Genomic DNA, 11,495 nt, shown 5'->3' on the forward strand with positions numbered 1-11,495 from the left:
TGTGTTTAAAAATGTATTGTAGGGACAGGTATTTGGTCTGGTAGTTATGACGGTGGTTGAACTTGTAGGACTGAAATGGAGAACACCAGACTCCCATGGGACACTTGCTGAATGGGGACAGGTAACTCAATAGGCATCGTATGTCCTCAAATTAGGTTGTAATTGTGATGACATTGATTCCAAAGGGATTCTCTCTGGAACATAATAAATTGCTCATAGGATAAATATATAATACCTTTTAATTAAGTTATATGTACAATGTAATGAATCCCAAGAGGATCCCCTCAGGAAATTAGTAGAAATGTTTTAAGCACTCCCCAAGCAATAAACATATTAGGCTCTGAGGATAGCCGTATGCAGTAGCCATCTTCCTCCCCAATTTACTCTTTCATTCATTCATTGATTTTTTTTGCCCCAATTTGCTCTTTCATTCATTCATTGATTTTTTTGCAGCTGCTGAGCATAAAAAGATGCCATGAGACAGAAAAAAATGAAGAGTAAGAGATGTACAAATAGTCCTCGTATTATTGGATTTCCAGATGCTTCTATGGGAGGGAGTTGGAGGTGGGGAGAGAAGGACGCTGCTCTGAGAAAATGAACGATTATGGTGAGCTGTGCTGATCGCCGTTGGGGGTGGATTTGGGTGCTGTGAGAGGCACTAGACAAACCAGATCACAACTGATGAAACTGGCTTCAAAGCGATGGGATTGGGTGAGTGGAAGGCTGTGAGAGGAACAGTACAGGTTGAATTATGTCCTTGTTCTTCTCGATCTTGACAGACTTGGCATCCTTCCTTCAGGCCACGAGCAGGAAGTCCTTGATCTCTTCAATTTTCCGGGGCATGGCAATGAGGCCACAAACCAGCACAGCAGGCAGCAAGAAAAAAAGATTTTATTTATTTGGAGGCAGAGTTACAGAGAGAGAGAGAAGGAGAGACGGAGAGAAAGGTCTTCCATCTGCTGGTTCACCCCCCCAAATGGCTGCAGCAGGCTAAACTGGGCCAGGCTGAAGCCTGGTGCAGGGACCCATGCACTTGGGCCATCTTCTGTTGCTTTCCCAGGCGCATTAGCAGGGAGATGCACTGGAAGTGAAGAAGCCGGGACTCGAACCAGCACCTGTAAAGGATGCCAGCACTGCAGGCGGCGGCTTAACCTGTGACACCACAGCTCCGGCCCCCAAGTTTATCTTTTGATTCCATCTTCCACAGACCTTTGGAAGCACCCTTGTGTACACATCTCCCTTCAGGCCGTGTTCTTGTGAGCTCCTGGCTGCACTGATTCCACCATCGCAGCGTCTACATTGTTAGGACACTGCAGATCCTAAAAGGGGGTGGCGGGTTGGGGCAGAGAGAGGTGAGAAGGGAAGGCATACGTCCAGCTCACCTCAAGGGGTTAGTGAAGATTACACATTCTCACAAATTATTTCTGGTTAGGAAAAGTCTAATGGTGAAAGAGACAGCACCACTAGGATGACAGGTCTAACCCCAGTAGAACTAATCCATCTCCTAGGGAGAGAGGAATGCTTGTCATTAAGAGAAAGTTAGCGGGCCGGCGCCGCGGCTCACCAGGCTAATCCTCTGCCTTGCGGCGCCGGCACACCGGGTTCTAGTCCCAGTTGGGGCGCCGGATTCTGTCCCGGTTGCCCCTCTTCCAGGCCAGCCCTCTGCTGTGGCCAGGGAGTGCAGTGGAGGATGGCCCAGGTGCTTGGGCCCCGCACCCCATGGGAGACCAGGAAAAGCACCTGGCTCCTGGCTCCTGCCATCGGATCAGCGCGGTGCGCCGGCCGCAGCGCGCCGGCCGCGGCGGCCATTGGAGGATGAACCAACGGCAAAAGGAAGACCTTTCTCTCTGTCTCTCTCTCTCTCACTGTCCACTCTGCCTGTCAAAAAAAAAAAAAAAAGAGAGAGAGAGAGAAAGTTAGTGGGCCAGCGTCATGGCTCATTAGGTTAATCCTCCGCCTACGGCACCGGCATCGCATATGGGCACCGGGTTCTAGTCCCGGTTGCTCCTCTTCCACAGCTCTCTGCTGTGGCCTGGGAAGGCAGTGGAGGATGGCCCAAGTGCTTGGGCCCTGCACCTGCATGGGAGACCAGGAGGAAGCACCTGGCTCCATTTGGGGGGTGAACCAATGGAAGGAAGACCTTTCTCTCTGTCTCTCTCTCTCTCTCACTGTTTAACTCTATCTGTCAAATTAAAAAGAGAGAGAGAGGAGAGAGAGAAAGTTAGTAACACCGGCTAAGAGGTGGGAGTCTACCGTGTCCCAGGCACCTCGCGGGAATATTTCTTGCGTACTCTGTGCAAGGCTGGGAAGCAGCTGCGATCAGCACTCCCGTTTTGCAGATTAAGGATGAAGTGCATTAACTAAGTTCCTTAGCCGGGGTGCAGAGGACGAGGGATTCTCTAGGCAGACAGGACAGCGTTTGCCAAGGCAGAAAGGAAAGGGAGTCAAGTAGGGAGCGCAGTGAAAAGCGCATCTCTAAGAATCTCTGGGGGAAATCCACCACTCAGCTTAACAAAGGACAGTTAACAAGAGCTGCTCCACAGGTGTGCTTCCTTTGATGTCAATGTACTCAGTGCCTGCGGGGGAATGAATCTTCTAGGGAGAGTCGCTTGTAGGGTGAGAAGGTGATAAACACATCGGAATTAAAATATACTACTAGTGCCCGTAATGACATTGTCACACACCAGTTCCCTCTTCTGTGTAATCTATGTGAATTATATATGCTGACTCATTCATTACATTCAACAACACCGAGGAAGCTATAATTGGATTTTCATTTACAGGTTCCAACCACAAAACAAACTAAAAAAAAAACAAAAACAGAACTATGAATGGAACCACCAGGTGAACAAGTGGAGTGGGGGTCAGCTGCCATGAGAGGGTGGCAGGGCGATCAGCAAGGGGGTCTCACGGACAGGTCTATTGCACAGTTCCACTCTTGCTGGGGCATCTGAAAGGTATTTTTCTCCCAGGGCCCTAATTCAGCTGTAGAAACTCAGCATATGAGTAGTAAGCAGAAATGAAAAAAAAAAAAAATGCAGTGATGAGAAAAAGTTGTCCAAATCAAATTGCCAACGTGAAAAAGCAAGAAGTAGAGTAAGCATGGAGCAACTGACCACCAACATCTAACACCATTTCTTGGAGCACTTGTCTATGCATAAAGAGGGGAAAAAAAAACACACACACACACAAAGAAAGGGAAGAGGTGCTTAATTCTAGGAGAAAAAAGAATTGATCTTTATTTATTTTATTTTTTGACAGGCAGAGTGGACAGTGAGAGAGAGAGACAGAGAGAAAGGTCTTCCTTTGCCGTTGGTTCACCCTCCAATGGCTGCCGTGGCCTGTGTGCTGCAGCTGGCGCACCGCGCTGATCCGATGGCAGGAGCCAGGTACTTATCCTGGTCTCCCATGGGGTGCAGGGCCCAAGCACTTGGGCCATCCTCCACTGCACTCCCTGGCCACAGCAGAGAGCTGGCCTGGAAGAGGGGCAACCGGGACAGAATCCGGCGCCCTGACCAGGACTAGAACCCGGTGTGCTGGCACCGCAAGGTGGAGGATTAGCCTAATGAGCCGCGGCGCTGGCCAAGAATTGATCTTAATTCTAGGGAGGACAAAGTGAAATTTTAAAATTTTTCTTAGAAGTTTATATGTTCCTTTTTTAATAATTATACTTTTTTGGTAAAAAAAAAATTGTATTTCTCATTCTATTCATATAGACTAGTTTTTAAGAGGTTTATATCTGACTCAACCAAAGAAATGCACCATTGAAGACTTGTTAGCTTAACAAGGAAATCGCTTTGGGAGAGAGATTGGTTAACAGGTGCAGGATCTGAGGAGTGAATTCGAGTGCTCTGTGTGCAGCTCAGTTAACAATCACTAATTTATTTCAAAACAACTAGAAGAGTGGCTGGCATTGTGGTGCAGTGGGTTAACCTGCTGCTTGAGACACTGCAGCCCACTTCTGAGTGCTGGTTTGAGTTCCCACTGCTCCACTTCTGATCCAGCTCCCTGCTAATGTGCTTGGGAAACTAGTGGATAATGACCCAAGTACTTACTTGGGCCCCTGGGAGATGGGATGGAGTTTCTGGCTCCTGGCTTTGGCCCAGTCCAGAATTGGCTGTTGCAGCTATCTGGGGAGTGAATTATGAATGGAATATTCTCTCTCCCTCCCTCTGTTGCTGTGGCTTTTAAACAAATAAATCTTGGGGGCTGGCGCTGTGGCACAGCAGGTTAACGCCCTGGCCTGAAGCGCTGGCATCCCATATGGGTGCCGGTTAGAGTCCTGGCTGCTCCACTTCCAATCCAGCTCTCTGCTATGGCCTGGGAAATCAGTGGAAGATGGCTCAAATCCTTGGGACCCTGTACCTGTGCGGGAGACCCGGAAGAAGCTCTTGGCTTCAGATCAGCACAGCTCCGGCCATTGCGGCCGTCTGGGGAGTGAACCAGTGGATGGAAGCCTTCTCTCTGTGTGTAACTCTGACTTTCAAATAAATAAATAAATCTTTAAAAACAAAAATAAACAAAGAAAGGCCAGCCGGAAGACAGAACTTTGAATATTTCCAACACAACACAAAGAAATGTCGTGATGGACACGCTAATCCCTGATTCGATCATTACACATTGTATACCCCCCCCCAAAATCACACAGAACTCCATAAAAAGGTCCGATTGTCACCTATTGATTAAAAAATAAAAATATTTGAAAAGAAAGAAAATGCTTTGAGGTGGTCCCCAATGATGATAAACAAGAAATGATTACAGCAGTGCAACATTTGAGTGGTTGGTTCTTTTTTTTTTTTTTTCAAAGAAAGAGAAATAATATTTCTTTTTTTTTTTTAATTTATTTGACAGATAGAGTTAGGCAGTGAGAGAGAGAGAGAGAAAGGTCTTCCTTCCGTTGGTTCACCTCCCAAATGGCCGCTACAGCCGGAGCTACGCCAATCTGAAGCCAGGAGCCAAGTGCCTCCTCCCGGTCTCCCACGTGGGTGCAGGCGCCCAAGGACCTGGGCCATCCTCCACTGCCCTCCAGGGCCACAGCAGAGAGCTGGACTGGCCAAGTGAGCCATGGTGCTGGCTCTAGGACTCCTGGGCGGCACATCTGATGTGTTAGCTTCTTAAGGTGCTGCCTCCTACAGCCACTAGGATAGGGAGGTGTGAAGAACACCCAGCTCCCTTCCGCATGCCAGGGATGTTTGCATATGGAAAGGGAACACTCCACACTTAATGAAGGATTTCCGTGCTCCTCTGAGCAAGACACTCAGTCATTCTAGTGTTCAACTGCAGGCTCTTCCTTAGCAGGCAGCCTACAGGCTGGAAGTGGGAGAGAAACAGGGTGGGTGAGTCAGAGCTCTTGCTTTCTCAGGTGAGGAGCTGGGGGGGGGGGGCGAGTTAAGGAGACCTGGGAAAGGTGAGCCAGGTGAAATGGGGCTGGGGTGGGCAGTGTGGAAGGCGGATGGAACAGCAATGGGGGGTGAGGGTGCAAGTGGCTCACCCAGCCTAGAGAAATATCCCAGGGTAAAAAGGTGGGGCACAAGGGGCCAGCGCTGCAATGCCGATTCAAGCCCTGAGTTCTCCACCTCTGATACAGCTCCCTGCTAATGCGCCTGGGATATGGCCATTTGGGGATGAACCAGCTTTCAAATAAACCTAATAAATCCTTAAAAAAAAAGAAGTGAGGCACAAAAGGAAGACTAAAGGAGAGCCTGCCACGCTGCTCTACTTCTGAACCAGCTCTCTGCTATGCCTGGGAAAACTGTGGAACATGGCTCAAGGGCTTGTGTCCCTGCACCCATGTGGGAGACCAGGAAGAAGCTCCTGGCTCCTGGCTTTGGATCAGCACAGCTCCTGCCGTTGTGGCCAATTGGGCAGCGAACCACCGGGTGGAAGACCTCTTTCTCTTTCTCTCTCTTTGTCCTTATCTTAGTGTTTAACTCTTTCAAATAAATAAATAAATCTTAAAAAAAAAAGTAGTGTCCACAGGCAGTCAAAGCCAAAATCAACTATTGGGATTGCATCAAATTGAGAAGTTTCTGTACTGCAAAAGAAACAGTCAGGAGAGTGAAGAGACAACCGACAGAATGGGAAAAAATATTTGCAAACTATGCAACAGATAAAGGGTTAATAACCAGAATCTACAAAGAGATCAAGAAACTCCACAAAAACAAAACAAACAACCCACTTAAGAGATGGGCCAAGGACCTCAATAGACATTTTTCAAAAGAGGAAATCCAAATGGCCAACAGGCACATGAAAAAATGTTCAAGGTCATTAGCAATCAGGGAAATGCAAATCAAAACCACAATGAGGTTTCACCTCACCCCGGTTAGAATGGCTCACATGCAGAAATCTACCAACAACAGATGCTGGCGAGGATGTGGGGAAAAAGGGACACTAACCCACTGTTGGTGGGAATGCAAGCTGGTCAAGCCACTATGGAAGTCAGTCTGGAGATTCCTCAGAAACCTGAAGATAACCCTACAGTTCGACCCAGCCATCCCACTCCTTGGAATTTACCCAAAGGAATTTAAATTGGCAAACAAAAAAGTGGTCTGCACCCTAATGTTTATTGCAGCTTAATTCACAATAGCTAAGACCTGGAACCAACCTAAATGCCCATCAACGGTAGACTGGATAAAGAAATTATGGGATATGTACTCTTTAGAATACTATACCGCAGTAAGAAACAACAAAATCCAGTCATTTGCAACAAAATGGAGGAATCTGGAACACATCATGCTGAGTGAAATAAGCCAGTCCCAAAGGGACAAATACCATATGTTCTCCCTGATCGGTGACAACTGACTGAACACCAAAAAGGAAACCTCCTGAAGTGAAATGGACACTATGGGAAACGGTGACTTGATCAGCATAGCCCTGACTGTTAATGAACAACTTAATACATTATCCCTCTTAGTAGTTTTTTTGTCTGTTCTACTTAATATGACTGGTTTAATTCTGTAATTAATACACAGTTATTCTTAAGTGTTGAAAATTAACTGAAATGTGATCCCTGTTAAACATAAGAGTGGGAATAAGAGAGGGAAGAGATGTATAATTTGGGACATGCTCAAGCTGACTTGCCCCAAATGGTAGAGTTAGAAACATACCAGGGGATTCCAATTCAATCCCATCAAGGTGGCATGTACCAATGCCATATCACTATTCCAAGTGATCAATTTCAGTTCACAATTGATCATAATGAAAGGACTAAGAGTCAAACGGACCACATAAACAAGTCTAGTACCTGCTAACACTAACCGATAGAATAAATAAAGGGGAGAGTGATCCAACATGGGAAGTGAGATACTCAGCAGACTCATAGAATGGCAGATGTCCTAAATAGCACTCTGGCCTCAGAATCAGCCCTAAAGGCATTCGGATCTGGCTGAAAAGCCCATGAGAGTATTTCAGGCATGGAAAGCCAAGGCACTCTGGCTAAAGATCTCTGTGAGTGAGATCCCAGTGGAAAGAACAGGTCATCAAAGAAGGAGGTACCTTTCTCTGAAGGGAGGAGAGAACCTCCACTTTGACTATGACCTTATCTAAACAAGATAAGAGTCGGAGAACTCAGAGGGCTTCCATAGCCTTGGAAACTCATGACTGGAACATAGGGAGATTACTGATGCCATAGACAGGAGTGTCAATTGGTAAAGTCAACAACAGGAGTCACTGTGCACTTACTCCTCATGTAGGATCTCTGTCCTTAATGTGCTGTGCATTGAGATTTAATGCTATAACGAGTACTCAAACAATATATTTCACTTTGTGTTTCTATGGGGGTGCAAACTGTTGAAATCTTTACTTAATGCATACTAAACTGATCTTCTGTAAAAAAAAAAAAAAAAAGAAAAGAAATTATCAATTCCCAACTTGACTCTCACTGGGATTAAACATGACAATAGGTCTGATTTGATTTCATCATCATTTAAAAAAATCATCTATTATTTTTCACTTTATGTTTCTGTGTGGGAGCAAACTGTTGAAATCCTTACTTAATGTATACTAAGCTGATCTTCTGTATATTAAGATAATTGAAAATGAATCTTGATGTGAATGGAAGGGGAGAGGGAGTGGGAAAGGGGAGGGTTGTGGGTGGGAGGGACGGTATGGGGGGGAAGCCATTGTAATCCATAAGTCGTACTTTGGAAATTTATATTCATTAAATAAAAGTTAAAAAAAAACACTAAAAAAAATAGTGTCAAATAAGACAAGAAGCCTCAAATGGTATGCATTTTCTGTGGGGGTGTATGCGTGTATATATCAAAACACACCAGGGTGCTTATACATGTATGGGTGTATGCTTACACACATGTATATACATTTATATGCATGCCTTTATATTTTATATGTCACATTTTTTCCAGGCATATGCAAATATGTATACATTTGTGTATATTTACATACACGTCTCTACAGAAAATACGTACTATTTGGAGTTTGTGTCACATAATGCTATTTTACGTATTTCTCTGCAATCTGCGTGTATAGCATGCATGCACTCCAAAATTTTCTTACCCTAAAGTCAGCTGATATTTTAATCCCACTTTTTTTTTTTTTTTTTTTTTTTTTTTTGACAGGCAGAGTGGACAGTGAGAGAGAGACAGAGAGAAAGGTCCTCCTTTTGCCGTTGGTTCACCCTCCAATGGCTGCCGCGGCCGGCACACTGCGCTGATCCGATGGCAGGAGCCAGGTGCTTCTCCTGGTCTCCCATGGGGTGCAGGGCCCAAGCACTTGGGCCATCCTCCACTGCACTCCCGGGCCACAGCAGAGAGCTGGACAGGAAGAGGGGCAACCGGGACAGAATCCGGCGCCCCGACTGAGACTAGAACCCGGTGTGCCGGTGCTGCTAGGCGGAGGATTAGCCTAGTGAGCCGCGGCGCCGGCCTTTAATCCCACTTTCTACTAACTTTCTCAATCTCCGTCCTGTACTAAGTGCGTGGCTGCTAATCTCACGAACGCCAAGTCCGGACCTCAGCCGATAAACCACTTCTGAGGAGAAAAGATCCAGATGGCGTATAACCCCTTTCTTGAGGACGCTGCCCTAGCCCTCCACGGGTGGACGCCACCCCTCGACCATCCCACCAGGACACCACCTCCACGGGTGCGCCCTCGCCGGACTCGCTCATCCTGGCCGCCCGGACGGGGAAAGAGGCGGGGCATACGGCAGGGCCCAATCCCGACAGCGGCACGCTCGCGGCGGGGGCGGGACTTCCTCTCGGGGAGGGTCTACTTCCGGAACGAGCATTGGTTCAAGGCGGGCTCGGAGGGAGGCGGCGCGCCGAGGGAGTTAACTGTTGGGGCTGTGGCCTGGGATGGCGAGGTGGGGGCTGTGGTCGCGCCGCTTACCATCGACTTCCCCGGCGAGAGCTTGGCTTCCGCTTTGGAGAAGTGTGTGTGTGTGGAGTTCACCTCAGTCCTAGCCGGTGCAGGGAGGATTGTCACTTTCGAGCGGGAGAGTAACGGGTGTCAGGGGAAGGACCCCCGTACCCCCGACACAAGCCCACCCGCGGCTCACAGCTACCCTGACGGGAAGGGCGTCACTCAGGGCACCGCAACTAAAATCAACTCTCCTTGAAGACCAAGCAAAGAGAAACAGCATGAGCGAACGGTTGCCGCGAGCCTGCCTTAAATATATCGATTTATTGAGTCCTCCAAGACTGTGAGGGAGGCGGCATCAGGACCTCCTCCGCACGTGGATAAGTGAGGCGCAGGTCTGAAGCGCACCTGGGCGGGGCAGAATTCCCGGTAAAACTGAAAACCGAGGCAAGGTGCTGCGTGGAGAATTGTTGAGCATATCGATGACGCTTGATTTCCATTCAGACGGGGAAATGGCTTTCTCCTGTGGGATACCCAGGCTTGGACCTAACTGCGCTGTTAACAAACCGGGAAAAAATTGAACCTGGAAAGTTCGCCCACATTTTTGGAGTGGAAAGAAAAAAAAAAAAGAGTTCAAGGTGAAGGAAAACATGTATTCTTTCAAACACACACACACACACCCCTCTCAAGAGTACTGTTTTGTGGCTCAGACTCAGGGAATCACAAAACAATAGATGAGTGTAAATTGATAGATCTGGAATGATATTAGCTGAGAACTCTAACTGGGATCGATGGGTGTAATGGTAGAGAGAGAACTTTATTCTCGAAGCTTTTTTTTTTAGGATGAGTGTGGTCAGAAAATGTCGATATGTTCTTTATTATTTAGAAAAACTTAAGTGTTGAGAACACTGTCATAAATGGCTTTTAAATAAATCTAGAAATACAATTCCCCTTCTGGGTGTTGACTTGAGGGTTATGAGAATACGAGCATTAAACATTCAGGGAAGCACAAAAGAAATGTGATTTTAGGGGCAGGGATTGGACAGGGCAGTTAAGACGCCACCCCTAACACTCACGTCCAGTGTCAGAAAGCTGGTTCCCAGCTTCCTGCTAATGGGTCTGGGAGGCAGCAGGTGATGGCCCAAGTGCTGGATCCCTGCCACCTGGGAGACTGGGTGGAGCTCCTGCCTTCTGGCCTAGGATTTTGCAGGCATTTGGGAGGGGAACCAGTGGACTTGTGCTCATACACGCTGTCTCTCTCCTCTCTCTCTCTTTCAAATAAAAATAAATAATAAAAAATTTTAAAAAAATTGTCCAGCACTGTGGTGTAGCAGGTAAAGCCACTGCCTGCAGTGCCAGCATCCCACATGGGCACTGGTTCGAGTCCCGGCTGCCCCACTTCCAATCCTGCTCTCTGCTATGGCCTGGGAAAGCAGTACAAGATGGCCCAAGTGCTTGGACCTCTGCATCCACATGGGAGACCCAGAAGAAACTACAGACTCCTGGCTTCAGATCAGCACAGCTCTGGCCATTGTGGCCATCTGGGGAGTAAACCAGCAGATGGAAGATCTCTTTCTCTCTGTCTCTGCCTCTCTCTGTAACTCAGTCTTTCAAATAAATTTTTTAAGATTTTTATTTATTTGATAGATAGAGTTACAGAAAGAGGGAGGGACAGAGAGAAAGGTTATCCATATGCTGGATCACTCCCCAAATGACTGCAATGGCCAGAGCTGCATCAATCCAAAGCCAGGAGCCAGGAGCTTCTTCCGGGTCTCCTACGTGGGTGCTGGGGCCCAAGGACTTGAGCCATCTTCCACTGCTTTCCTAGGCCATAGCAGAGAGCTCAATCGGAAGAGGAGCAGCCAGGACTAGAACCGGTGCCCATAAGGGATGCTGGTGCCGCAGGCAGAGGATTAACCTACTGCACCAGGGCGCTGGCCCCATGCTGTACTTCTGTGTAACTTAGTTTATGTTCAATGGAAATTTTGAGAGGCACCAGTTATTTATTATTATAAAGTTTTTCATTTTTTAAAAAGATTTATTTATTTATTTGAAAGAGTTACACAGAGGAGAGGCAGAGAGAGAGGTCTTCCATCACTCCCCAATTGGTTGCAACAACCGGAGCTGTGCCGATCCGAAGCCGAGAGCCAGGAGCTTCTTCTGGGTCTCACACATGGATG

The sequence above is a fragment of the Oryctolagus cuniculus genome, chromosome 19 (genome assembly GCF_964237555.1).
Source record: "Oryctolagus cuniculus chromosome 19, mOryCun1.1, whole genome shotgun sequence".
Lineage (NCBI taxonomy): Eukaryota > Metazoa > Chordata > Mammalia > Lagomorpha > Leporidae > Oryctolagus > Oryctolagus cuniculus.